The 14244-nt window shown below is 41.1% G+C and overlaps 1 protein-coding gene across 15 annotated transcripts in view; it reads left to right on the plus strand.

The window, feature by feature from the left end:
* Positions 1-8040: 8040 nt before the first annotated feature.
* The window catches only part of CLIP4 (CAP-Gly domain containing linker protein family member 4), a 94068-nt gene continuing 87864 nt past the window's right edge, over positions 8041-14244 (plus strand). For all 15 annotated transcript variants that reach the window (XM_027621919.1, XM_027621920.1, XM_027621924.1 and 12 more), the window contains exon 1: positions 8041-8281. The gene's annotated coding sequence lies outside the window, so the exon portion shown is untranslated. The remainder of the gene's footprint in view (positions 8282-14244) is intronic.

Below are 14244 nucleotides of genomic sequence, written 5' to 3' on the forward strand. Positions count from 1 at the left end.
TCAAGACATTAACCAGGGTTGCAGTCATCTGAGGGCTTGACTAGGGCCGGTTGACTTGCTGCCAAGGTAGTAGATCATTCATATGACTATTGACAGAAAGTCTCAATTCTTTGCTTGATGTCTTTAGGAGTCATCAGTTCCTCATTGTGTGGACCTCTCCACAGTCCTGCTTAAATGTCCTCACAACATGGCAGCTGGCTTTCCCTAGAGCAAGCTGTCCAAGAGAGAGCAAGAAGGAGGTCACTCTATTCTCATCTCAGAAGCCATATGCTTTCACTTTTTCCACATTTTATTCTTTGGAAGACAGTCTCTAAGTACAGTTCAGGCTCAACAGAGAAATTAGGCTTCACATTCAAAAGGTCACCAAAAATTTAAAAATCTGGACATATCATTCATATGTCAAACTGTGACATCCAACAGATAACTATATACAGTAAATGTTAACTTACTAAAGGCTCATCTTTGCCCTTTAGCATGTTAAATAAATTCTACCCCATTTTTAAAATCACGTGGCTTTAAACTAATTGATCAGTAAAAGAAGGCTCTATTGTGGCATCAATTTTGAGCCACTACTGTAGGTCATTTAAACAATCTGATAAGATGTCTTATTTCTCAAGTTCTGTCAGTGTCACTAGTGAGCATTCCTGAACCTTAAAAGCTAAGAAACATTTCCTACTACCCAAGGCCTTGGGTGTATCTGGTCCTTCAGATCTGAAGGGATGATCTTTGCACAAAATTCCCTGATCCAGATGTGGGATAAACAGACAACACGCAACTGTTGTAGTGAGCTAATGTTTGTGTTCCAGGTGTCGTGTTAGGAACTTTACATATATCATTTCACTAGCTCACCTCTCCTGCTTTGCTGAGGAGAATCACTACCCATCATTAAAAAATTAGCCTGGTTATTGTTATATATGTCAGTGCAACCCATCCAGAGTTGCTTATGTGATAAGCAATTTTTTAAAAGATTTATTTATTTATTTAGAGGGGCAGGGGCAGAGGGAGAGAAAGTCCAACATGGGGCTCAATCTCACGACTCTGAGATCACGACCTGAGCCGAAACCAAGAGTCAGATGCTTAACGGACTGTGCCACCCAGGTGCCCCCCACGTGATAAGCAATTCTATCAGAAATCACCATGTGACCTTCAAGTGTCTGTCCTAAGCAGCTTCTCTTTTAGTGATCACATTGGAAACCCTATTTTTACCCCATCTTCATATGTATGGCTTATTGTCCTAATCAGTAGTCACACAGACATTTTATGGTATCTCTGGAGGTGGATTGCTTAACTCTTTGAGATGTCTCTGAGGATCCACCAAAATAAATTTCATCTATACTATGTAGCCTATATTTGAAATCAAAGTATCCTAAATGTACCTTCCAAATTTGGCAAAAATTCATCCAGTTTTTTTTTACATGATAAGAGAAGCTGTTTTATTGCAAAGACTTAATTCTTATCTATAACAAACAATGCCCAAATCTCAGTGACAGCACATGGAGAGTTACTGCTGCCCACAGAATGCTAACATAGAAGTTCTTAGTTGAGTTGCTGTCTTAAATAGCTCTCCTTCAAGTGGAGATCCGGGCCCTTCCACAGGGAAACATCAGCAGTGTCTTTCTTTCTTTCTTTCTTTTTCTTTCTTTCTTTCTTTCTTTCTTTCTTTCTTTCTTTCTTTCTTTCTTTCTTTCTTTCTTTCTTTTCTTTCTTTCTTTTCTTTCTTTTCTTTCTTTTCTTTCTTTTCTTTCTTTTCTTTCTTTCTTTCTTTCTTTCTTTCTTTCTTTCTTTCTTTCTTTTTCTTTCTTTCTTTCTCTTTCTTTCTTTCTTTCTTTCTTCTTTCTTTCTTTCTTTCTTTTATTTTTTTAATTTATTTTTATTTTTTAAGATTTTATTTATTTATTTGAGAGAGAGAGAACGAAAGATAGAGAGCACAGGAGGGAAGAGGGTCAGAGGGAGAAGCAGACTCCCCGCTGAGCAGGGAGCCCGATGTGGGACTCGATCCCGGGACTCCAGGATCATGACCTGAGCCGAAGGCAGTCGCTTAACCAGCTGAGCCACCCAGGTGCCCTCTTTCTTTTTTTTTAAAGAATTTTTATTTATTTGAGAGAGAAAGAGAGAGAGAGAGAGAGCACAAGCAGAGGGGAGGGGCAGATGGAGAGGGAGAGGCAGACTCCCTGCTGAGCAGGGAGCCTGACACAGGACTCCATCCCAGGACCCTGGGATCATGACCTGAGCCACAGGCGGACACACTTAACCAACTGAGCCACCCAGGTGCCCCATGTCAACAGTTTCAATACATGATCTCCAAGGCAGAAGGGGAAGAGTGTGGGGAAGGCATGCCATATACTCAACTATCTTTGCTCAGAGTTGACACCCATCATTGCTGCTCACATTTTAATGTCTAGGACTTATTCCATGGCCTCACTTAGATGCAGATGGGCTGGGAAATGTCATCAGTCCCTGGCGGGACAACCACTTTTCAGCAACATCTCTATACCATGGAAGGGGAGCCCTAACTTTTGGTCACCAAGTAGTCTCCTCTGCCACACCCATGTTTCCAGATGAGGACAGAGTCTGAACAGTTTCAGATAATTTGCTCAGGTCATATAACTAGCATATAGCTGATGTGGGATTTGGATTCCAAAGCTGGTGTTATTCCTACGACATTTTTTGGATAAGATATCTGTGTTTCAAGCTTCACTTAGGATTGATGGTTCATCTCCTGTTGGACTTTTTAGTCACAAACTCGGATTCTGGCCCCACCAGGAGGAAGCTTGCAGGAATCTATGAGAAGTAACTTCGGATTTGCTCTGCAACCCAAAGAAGACCTGCAGGTTGCCCTTTTAAACCTTCTCTGTCTCTGACTAATGATGACTTGGCTGGATGGTCATTGATTTTTATTTTGTCCCTGGATGGGGACTTTCAGATAAACTCTAGCTCTAAATTCTAGATCCCACAGGCCATACTCTGGTACCTCTGACTTCTCAGCCCAGATTCCTGGTCGTCTCTGGCCCTCAGCTGGTTCACCTCCTAGGATGCTAGCTAGCCAGAGTGGTGGTTGGGGCCAGGGAATTAAATAGGAAAAATAGCTTCATATTAACTACTGAATAAAGTCACTGGCAGAGGAAGACGAAGATTGGACTTCTATTCCCAGAGGTATTTTAAAGTAAGAGATGTTGATTTCAGCAAAAATGTTTGCATTTCATAAACACGCTTGCATTTCACAAGCATTGTAATTTTATTTTTGCTTATTACCTTCCACTCTTTTCTTCTACTTGTATATATATTCTGCATAGCTGTTAATCATATTGTACATGCCATTATATTATCCTTGTTCACTAAAAACACATTATAAACATTTTCTGTGATACAGTGTTTCAAAATACTTAAGGGAAAACTCCTGTTGTATATAATCGCATCAACGATCTTTTACTTTAACAAAAAGATAAATAGCAGAGTCCATAGGTATAAATCAAAGTACAATTTATGAATTTGTTAACTCTTCTTCCCCCACGCAGATGTTTCTCAGAGAGAAGACCTTCACAGAAATGCATATAGACATAACCGTACATACCTCCTCTGTGCATAGGTGGATTGGAGAAGAGAGAGGGTGACCAAATGTACAGGATATGTCTGAGAAACTCGTGCCTAGCAAAGATGAACATCTTGATAGTAGTGAGGTGGGGACTTAAACCTCAGGTATGGCTGACTCTCAGGCTCCTGTTCTTTCCATATTTAGGTTATGTCTATTTTAAATAATACTGAAATATCCTTGTAGGTAAATCTTTGACCACATTTGTGATTATTTCCTAAGAATAGTTTCTGGATGGGAATTGCTTAGCCAAAGAATATAATATTAAAATAATTTAATTGACTTAATTTTTCTAGAATAGTTTTAAGCTTACAGAAAAATTGAGCAGAGAGTTCCCATATACTCCCTCTCAACACAGTTTCCCCATAATAACATCTTACATTAGGGTGGTGTATTTATTACAGTTATTAAACCAATTTATAATTATTAGCTAAAGCCCATACTTTATTCAGAATTCCTTAGTTTTTACCTAATGTCTTTTTTCTGTTTCAGAATCCCATCCAGAACACATTACATTTAGTCCTCATGTCTTCTTAGGCTCCTCTTGACTATGACAGTCTCAAACTTGCCTTGTTTTTGATGACCTTGACAGTTTTGGGAAGTACCAGTCAAATTGTTGGCTGTCTCTTAATGGGGATTTGTCTGATGTTTTTCTCATGATTAGATAGGAGTTATGGGTTTTTGAGAGGAAGATTATAGAGGTAATGTGCCATTTTTATTACATCATATCAAGAGTACATACTATCAACATGATTTACAACTGCTGATGTTGACCTTGATCACCAGGCTGCTGTGGTGTGTGTGAGACTGCTCAGCTGTGAGATTATTTCCCCACCCTCTTCCTCTACTGTACTCTTTGGAAGTGTGACGGGAAGCCACACTTAGGGAGTGGGGAGTTATGCTCCCCCTGAATATAAATATTTTTCTTTTTTTTTTTTTAAAGATTTTATTTACCTGACAGAGAAAGACACAGCAAGAGAGGGAACACGAGCAGGGGGAGTGGGAGAGGGAGAAGCAGGCTTCCCGCAGAGCAGGGAGCCCAATGCGGGGCTCGATCCCAGGACCCTGGGATCACGACCCGAGCCGAAGGCAGACGCTTAATGACTGAGCCACCCAGGCACCTCCTGAATATAAATATTTCTAAGGCTTTTGGTACAAGCTGTGGAATTACTCTCCAGGAAGAAAGATTATACCAGTCTACATTCCCAGCAGAAATGTGCATATGTATCTACTTTATTGCAAATTTGCCGGCATTGGATATTGTCCTTAAAAAAAATCTGTGGATTTTAAAGAGGAAAAATGGCATCTCATTTCTATTTGCATTCATGAATTTATTGGAGAGTTTGTGTATTTTAAAAACTATATGCTCTGTTGGCTGCTTGCATATGTTCTTTCAGGGATTACTTGTACATCCTTTGCTCATTTTTAGATATTGGGGTATTTAACTTTGTTTTGTTAATCTTTAGTATATTGGTATTTCATTTGGTCATATATGTTGCCAGTATTTTTTTTAAGGTGTTTTTTTTTTAAGATTTTATTTATTTATTTATTTGACAGAGAGAGACATAGCGAGAGAGGGAACACAAGCAGGGGGAAGTGGGAGAGGGAGAAGCAGGCTTCCCACCGAGCAGGGAGCCCGATGCGGGGCTCGATCCCATTATGACCTGAGCGAAAGCAGACGCTTAAGCACTGAGCCGCCCAGGCGCCCCTTTTAAGGTTTTTTTTTTTTTTTTTTATTCATTCGAGACACAGAGATACAGAGAGAGAGAGAGAATATGAGCAGAGGGAGAAGCAGAGGGAGGGGGAGAAGCAGGCCCCCTGCTGAGCAGGGAGCCCGATGCAGGGCTCTTTCCCAGGACCCTGGGATCATGACCTGAGCCGAAGGCAGACGCCCAACCATCTGAGCCACCCAGGTGCCACGCCAGTATTTTTTTTTTAAGTTTTCCTTTTTCCTTTTAATGTTATTTGTGATATTTTTTGGAACATGGACGTTTTCATTTCACATGATCAACACTTCGGTCTTTTTCTTTATAATTTTTAACTTTGTTGTCATGTTTAGAAAGGTTAAATTTGTACTTTGTAAGATACCTGAACAAATTTACATTTGGAAAGTTATTAGTATTATTATTTTAAGAAGTTATTACTTTTAAATGTTGGGTTCCCATGAAATGGGGGGACATGGCCTAGCTAGCTTGAACTTTGGAACAGTTAAAACATTTCAAGCACACATTTGAAATGGACGTATGTCAAGATGGATAACTGTAAAGCATGGCCTCTTGAGAATTTCTGGTTTTAATGTATTAAAGAATTCTTAAAATGGTAGTGAACTGGCTGACGTGATACTAAGTTCTTTGGGGCCACAAAATGGCAAACTAATGGGGTGACTTGAAAATGTGTTAAGTGAGCACTTAGGTGAGAGATGAGCTTTAAAGAATACGATGATAAGAAATGTGATTCTTAAGAGGCGAATTCGATCACCATCCTTCAGTAATTTGCATATCGAAATGAGTAGTCAGAAATGGGGATTTGGGGTCTTGGGAGTGGTGGAGTGGTAGGGGTGGCCAGAAACATGTATTTCCACAAGTAGCTATTTCCAAAGCCCCCAAATTTTTAGAATAGTCTCGTTTAGAATTTTCTTCTGAGCCAACATCAGTCATGAAATAAAATTAGTCTAATTAAGGTTAGTTGTGCCTCACAAGGTAAAATAGTACATGGAAATAAAGCAGACCATGCTGTGGCAGACTGAGATGCAGAATGTTAATTGATGTGCTTTTGTCTCTCCTTATACTCATCAGATCTTTTCAGTGCATCTCAGACCCCTTTCCTCAGGGCAATGTGGGGGGCAGGGAGCCCTTCAGTGAAGCACCAAAGAGCAAGTCAATGAATCACTGACATCGAAGTTCAAAGGCTCCACCCAGGGATAGGACAGAAAAGATCTGCAAAGGGATTGGAGGAGACAGAAAACAACCCCCCCTTCCAATAGTTAAAGAATATCTCCTGAGCTAGGAATGGGAAAGAGTTGGGAGAGAAGCCACAGGGTTATGTGTGAGTGTGGGACTTCTGTTCCTGCTTCTGATCGCAAGCCCTCATCTGGAGGGTCCTGAGAGAACAGGTTCTCGTGCCCCCTTCCTGGGCCATAGCCTGAGGCCAGGAGAGATAGCAAGCCAGCAAACCTTGAGGAGAAGTGCCTCATATCACCCTGAAGTGGCAGACTAGGAAGGTTGGTGTGGCATGTCTAGGTACAAAAGAATGGGAGATTTGCCCACCCCAGTCTCCCACGGGTCAGACTGGCATAAGAGGAAACCTACAATGTCCTGAAGGCTTCCATGTGGAACAAATCTACCAGAGAAAGAGAGAAAGCCAGGGGGTCAGCCAGCCCAGGATGAGGCTGGGAACCGGGTGAGGATGGACCTGCCCTCTCAATGGAGAGAACTAACAGGAACCCCCTTATGTCCCATAGACCAGCCAGGTCACCTCTCAAGGGAACACATTTATCTGCTGGACGGGACAGATTAAGACCACGTAGGGGGGGCTCCTCGGATAAGCCCTTGAGAGTTGAGATTAGTTCCAGGGAGGAGAAGCAGAGGGAGAAAGAGAGAGAGAGTTTTAAACCTAATTGTGATTGAATTATAAGCTTGAATTGTCTAAGAAATGACTGAATTTGGATGAGTTTATCTGAGAGTGACTAGGTTGAATTTTCTCTGCTTTGAGGCAGAATGGAGGCTCAAGGCAGAAATTACACTCAATTATAGAAGAATAGAGAAAATGACGTTTTTGCATGCTCGAGTCTGTGACTGTGAAATTTGTGCTGGCTCCGATAATTACAGGCAGCCAGGTGTCAGCAAAATCTCAAGAAAAGACCATGGAATCTATAGGCTGCTTGTCCACGTTATTACCTCATCTGTTGCCATAGCTCAAAAGGTCAACATGATGTCTTCTCATTAGAAATCCTGACAAAATCCATTCAAATTCCTGTTTAAAATGTTCTCTTTATAGCAGAGAGCTGAGCTAACACTTGGTGGAAAAAAGAACACTTTAGAGTTCTGAGGAGGCCCAGTCCAGGTTGTAGCCCGCTGACGCAGGTAGCGCTCGGATCTTCTGTCTGCCCCCGCCAGATCCACTCTCCGCACTCCTGCGCCCTTGCCAGCACCCTGGGTGGCGGGTCCCTGGGGTCCCTGGCGCTCCAGCCCTAGAGAGGCGCTGCCCAGGACTTGGAGGAGGGACAAGTGAGTCTGGGTATTGATTCCCCAGTCTCCCCTTCAGGAGAGTATCCTCAGCGCCCAGGCTTCTTCCTGGCCAGACCCTGTTAGCCTCTTCCTCCACCACTGCTGCTAACAACCTCAGAGGTAGGTTCAAGGTTATAATTCTGCTCTCTGGCCCTTTAAATCTGGTATCCATAGCGTCACAAGCAACGTCATTATTATGTATCTGCTGCCAGTAGAAAAGCCGGCTGGCCACTCAGAGGAAGCCTCCATCCACCACAGGGAGTCAAGTCAAAGCCACCACCACCCCGGCTTTCTGTAACTGGAATCTGCATATGGGCCTGAGGGGGCCCATTAGGAAAACACCTATTTTCATAGACTCCCAACCAACACTCTAAATAATTGGTGCTCTTGCTGAGGAAGACCCATGAGAAATTGACTTTTTTTTTTTTTCTTCTGGGTGACATTGCGAGGACAGTGTCATGACTGGGTAAGTTTCATTATAAAATGAATCTCATACCCACCCAGGCCTCTGATGGAACCTCATTTGTGCTCAGGCACAGGTGAGCATCCTGAACAAAGCATACTGTCGTTTTAGACAAATTGCTGCGAGGCAATTTAGGCACATTTTACTGACGTGTATCCTTTCCTACATAGTAACACCAAAAAGTCAAAAAGGCATTTCAGTGCTGAAAACCTGAATGAAGTATTAAAAATGCTTCACAATCCACTCCTTTTTTTTTTAATTTTTTACAATCGATGAGCCAATATTGATACATTACTGTTAACTGGAGTTCGTAATTTACATGACAGTTCACTCTTCGGGGTGTATACTCTGTGGCTTTTGACAAACCATCATGTACCCACCATTACTGCACCATACAGAATGGTTTCACTGCCCTTAAAAATCCCTTGTGCTCTACCTGTTCATCTTTCTCTTCCTCCCTCCCCAGCCCCTGGCAACCCCTGATCTTTTTACTGTCTCTCTTCTTTTGCCTTTTCCAGAATGTCATACAGTTGGAATCACATAGTATGTAGCCTTTTCAGACTGGCTTCTTTCATTTACCAATATGTGTTTAGGTATCCTCCAGATCTTTTTACGGCTGGATAACTCATTTCTTTTTATCACTTTCAATATTCCATTGTATGGATGTACCACAATTTGTTTATTCATTCCCTTACTGAAGGATGTGTTGGTTATTTGCAATTTTTGGTTAATTATGAAGAACTCTGCCATAAACATTCATGTGCAGGGTTTTGGAGACAAATTTTCAAATCACTTAGGTAAATATCTAGGAGTGAGAACGCTGCATCATAAGGTAAGACTATACAGTACTTAGCTTTATAAGACACTGCCAAACTGTCTTTCAAAGTGGCTGTACCATTTTTCATTCCCACCAGCAATGAGAGTTCCTTTTGCTCCACATTCTTGCCCGAATTTGGTGTTGTCAGTGTTTAGGATTTTAGCCATTCTAATAGATGTGTAGTAGTATCTCATTGTTGTTTTAATTTGCAGTTCCCTGATAGCATATGATGTTGAGCATCTTTTCACATGGTTTACCTGCCATCTTCTTTGTTGAGGTCTGTTCAGATCATTTTCCTAAGTTGAGTTGTTTTCTTACTGTTGAGTTTTAGGAGTTCTTTGTATATTTTGGGTACGAGTCCTTCATTAGATATGTGTTTTGCAAAGATTTTCTCCCAGTCTATGGTTGCTTTTCATTCGTTTAACAGGGTCTTCTGTAGAGCAGAAGTTTTCAGTTCTCATGAAGTCCAGCTTGTATTTGGTGTTGTATCTAAGAAGTCATTACCAAATGCAAGGTCATTAGTTTGTCTCTTATGTTATTTTCTAGAAGTTTCATAACTTTGCATTTTACATATATACCCATAATCCATTCTGAGTAAGTTTTTGGGAGAGATATGAGATCTGTGTCTAGATTCCTTTTTCTGTATATGAATGTCTGGTGGTTCCAGCACCATTTATGGAAATACTATTCTTTGTCCAGTGAATTCTCTTTGCTCCTTTGCGAAAGAGTGGTTGACTGCATTTGTGTAGGTATGTTTTCGTATGGGTATATTTTGCTCTGTATTCCATTCCACTGATCTATTTGTCTTTTCTTTTGCCAATACTATACTCTCTTGAATACCGTGGCTTTATCATGTCTTTAAGTCTCATCAGTCGTTTGACTTTGTTCTTCTTCAACATTGTGTTAGTCATTCTGGGCCTTTTGCCTTTCCATATAAACTTTATTTATTATTTCTTTAAAGATTTTATTTATTTATTTGAGAGAGAGAAAGATAGTGAGAGAGAGCACGAGCAGTGGGGAGAGGGAGAAGCCTGACATGGGGCTCTATCTCAGGACCCTGGGATCATGACCTGAGCCGAAGGCAGACACTTAACTGACTGAGCCACCCAGGTGCCCCTCTATATAAACTTTAGAATCAGTTTGTCAATATCCACAAAATAATATACTAGGATTTTGATTGGAATTACATTGAATGCATAGATCAAGTTGGGAAGAACGGACTTAATAATCTTGAGTCTTCCTATCCATGGACATGGAATAGCTCTCCATTTATTTAGATCTTTTTTTATTTCTTTGGTGAAAGTTTTCTAGTTTTCCTCATGTAGATCTTGTACATATTTTCTTCAATTTATAACTAAGTCTCTCTCTCTCTCTTTTTTGATACTGTTTATGGTGTGCTTCTAATTTCAAATTCAGTTGTTCGTTGCTAGTATCCAGGAAAACAATTGACTTGTTGTATACTGGTCCATGTTTTAAATGTCTTTTTTGCCTTTTCCTTCTTTGCTTCCTTCTGTCCCTTGAAAGAGAGGAAGGAACTCAGGATTTGGAGAAAGATATTAAGCATTTTAAACTTAATAACCTTTATTTTTAAAGAGTAGTTTTAGGTTTATAGGAAACTGGGTAGACAGTACAGGGGTTCCTGTAAGACCCTTCTGCCCCTTGACAGTTTCCTCTATTATTAACATTTTGCATTAGTGTGGTACATTTGTTACAACTTTCAATTTTAAATTTGGTAGAGCAAGTAGGTATGGAGTGCTTTTAGGCATACAAAAGAAATGTTCCCTGCCCTCATGGAGTTTACAGCCTCACTGGAAAGGCAGGAAAAATGCTTCTGTATGAGTGACTAGTATACAAAATAGCATATAATTGGGTTTTAAAATGTGTCCTTCTTTAGTGAAAGGGAGAAATTAGAGAGCTAGCTCTCCATAGATGAGGTGAGATGTAGGAAGGGTCTGGAAGGGGAGTAGGATTTGGATAGGTGGAGGTAGCTTGCAGGCAAAGTCTAAGTAGAAGGAATGGCCCATACAAGGACGCAGAGGTGGGAATGTTGAAGGGGCAGCTTTATCACATTGGGCAGAGTTGGGGTATGACCTTGAAGAATGTCAGTGTGAGTCATCAGAACTCGATAAAGTGTTTCAGGTTGAGTTTCTAAGCAGATCCTTTGGGTCTGGTTCTTTTAGGACCATTGGTTTTTGGTTTCACATATATCTCAAGGCAGATATTCTGAACCTTTTGCTTCTTTGAATCAGAATTACAGGTTCACACCAGGAAGTGTTTCTAAAGAGAAGCACTGCCCTTCTGGGGAAAAACTACCAAATGGGGCTGTGGGTTTTTCATTTGCCCCAAGAGTAGAATTTCGCATATGCACATCAGGAAAAAAGCAACCTACTTGGGAGGTCAAAAATAGTGATGCAGTTGCCAAGGGAGTTTCCCCATGTTCCCCAGGCCCCTCACTGGCTGGCTGCATTGAACTCACTCTCTTTGAAGAAGTCAGCCATTACTGGGAGGCAGGAGAACCCTGTGGGGTCTCTCAGGAGGGAGGAAAGCAATGAAGGGATTGTATGAATTCCAAAGCTTTAATCTCTTCTTACAACTAAGGGAAGAGCAAAGAGGGCATTAAATGCCCTGATTTTTTTTTTCTTGGTCTGAGTTAACTTACCTCATGAGGCCTCTCTAGAGTTACATGTAATTGCTTATTCAGTTTACCAGTAATAAGACTGTAGGGATTCAAGGAAGTTTTCATAGTGAAAGGACACATTCATATTCAGGACTCCAGTCATGCCTTCTTCACAGACCTTACCTTCCTTCACAACACCTCTCGGCATCCAATTCTTTTTCCACCCCCATCCTGCGTTCAGGCCACCCACCTGACTATAAGGACAGCCACATACCAGATCTCTTTGACGATAGAGTCCCTCTCATAGTGCCTTGGGGTCAAAACCTCAGATCCATTCTTTTCCTTCACAGAGGCTCATTCATTCTTTCTCTGAAGCATCCCTTCCTTTTGATTCCCACCTTATCCCAGGACCCCAGCCCTTTACCGCTCACTCTCCCAGGTATTCTGCATCAAATCCAGGCTCTTTGGCCTGGATCATAAGGTGTTCCCTCTAAAACTTACAAGCCTATCCCATGAGTTGCTCCTGTCTTGGGTCCGCTGCCACTCATGTTCATCCCTCAGCCTGGCATTTTTCTCTCCTCTCTTGCCATTTTAAGCAAATAAAATATCCAGACATGTCCAGCTAAATTTGAATTTCAGATAGACAATAATTTAAAAACATAATTTGGTACATACTTATACTAAAAAATTACTTGTTATCTGAAATTCAAATTTAATCAGGCAGTCTATATTTTATGTGTCAACCCTACCACTCTGGAAACTTTTCTTATGATCCAATTCTTCCAGATCTGGTTTTTTTTTAGTTGCTAAAATACCTAATTGAGACTTTCATTATATGGTATCTTATAATTATTGATTACATATGCAGTATTAACGCTTTTGGAGCAACTATTCAGCATCAGGCACTGTGCTTAGTTCTTTTTATACAACAGCTTATTGAATTCTTACAAGAAATGTGTGATAAAGTAGGTCCTACTATTGATGTAGGAAAGACATTAGGGCTCAAAGCCGATGGCTAAGAAAGAATTCTTAGATGCCTTTGGTGCAAAAAGGTTAATTTTTATTTAAAATTTAAATTTTTTAAAAAGTTTAATTTTTTAACTTAAAATTTAAAATTTAATTTTAATTATTTTTATTTATTTATTTGAGAGAGTGAGAGCGAGAGAGATCACAGAGGAAGAAGGAGAAGCAGACTCACCGCTGAACAGGGAGCCCGATGTAGAGCTCCATCCCGGGAAAAAGTTGGTTTTCTTAAGGCACGGGGACAGGGCCTGTGGGTAGAAGGAGCTGTACCGGGGTCATGAGGAGTGGCCCATTACAGACTTTCAAGTTGGGAGAGGGTTAGGGATAGCATAAGTCTGTAAGGAATTTGGAAGCAAGGTTTCCAGGACCTTGAGGGGGCTAGCTACTGTTGGGAAAAGGTCATTTATTACTGTCTAATAAAACCTTAGTCATGAGACCCTTCAGATGTATATCGGAGGGTCATATGCTTGGGGGATGATTGCCAACACGTATCTTGGGGGTGGTTTAGAGATAAAGGAAATTTCCAAAAGAATTTTTTTATGTTAAAGTCGTTTACAGGATCCTGGGGCGGGGGTGGGGAGATGGGGGTGGGAGGTGAGCATCAGGCTAGGATTGCCTTTTGCCCTCAGCAAAATGTCAGCATCCAGTCAGTTGAGTCCCTAGAGGAATGTCACTCTGCCTGTTTCAAGGACTTGTCCATATGCTGTAGGTAGTAAGGAAATGTAATAATTTTTCTTCTGCCTTTGTTTCCCACATTACTATGATACCAATTTTATAAATGAGGAAGCTGAGTCTTTTTGAGAGGTTATTTTATTTGTTCAAGGTCCCAAAGCTAATTAAATTTGAACTTTTATCTGTCTGTAGGGTGGTCAGCTTGTTCTGGTATCTCTGGCAATGTCCTGGTTTTAAAACTGAAAGTGCCACATCCCAGAAATCCTTTCAGTTCCATATGTCTGACTTCAAAGCCTGGGATTCTATCCTGCTTCCCATTTTGTTTTTTAATTTTTTTTTCCCCTCTCAGGTTAGAAAGCCCCCAAAGACAGGGTGATAGCTAATGGTATTTACTGATACTAAGAATTATTTAGTAAGTGCTTGACAAATGAAGACCAGAAGCTCCCCTCTGAGGCCACACCTCTTTTCTTGAGCCTCTTTAGATTGTAGGAGCTGAGCAATGTGTGGACCGTGCTTGAGGGTGGCTAATCTTAGATGCAGCTGAGACCTGAGCATGGCCAGTGGCCTTTACAATAGAGGCACAAAAGTGACCAGGATGTCACTGGCCTTTGCTTACAAAGATGCTAGGCTATTGTTACTAGCAACAATGCCTCCAAATTAGTGGAAATGCAGCTCCTTGGTAGGTGTGTGGTGCCTCACTTGACAAGTTGAACTTTGAGAGACTCCCTGCTTTGAAGTCTGAGTTAGGGCTTGGGTGAGGCTGGAGAAACAGAAATCATGGTGCCAAGAAAAGTGGAGTGCAATAAGGTGGGAAGCAAGTCCATTGCACCTTGCTGG

The sequence above is a fragment of the Zalophus californianus genome, chromosome 8 (assembly GCF_009762305.2).
Source record: "Zalophus californianus isolate mZalCal1 chromosome 8, mZalCal1.pri.v2, whole genome shotgun sequence".
NCBI classification, from domain to species: domain Eukaryota; kingdom Metazoa; phylum Chordata; class Mammalia; order Carnivora; family Otariidae; genus Zalophus; species Zalophus californianus.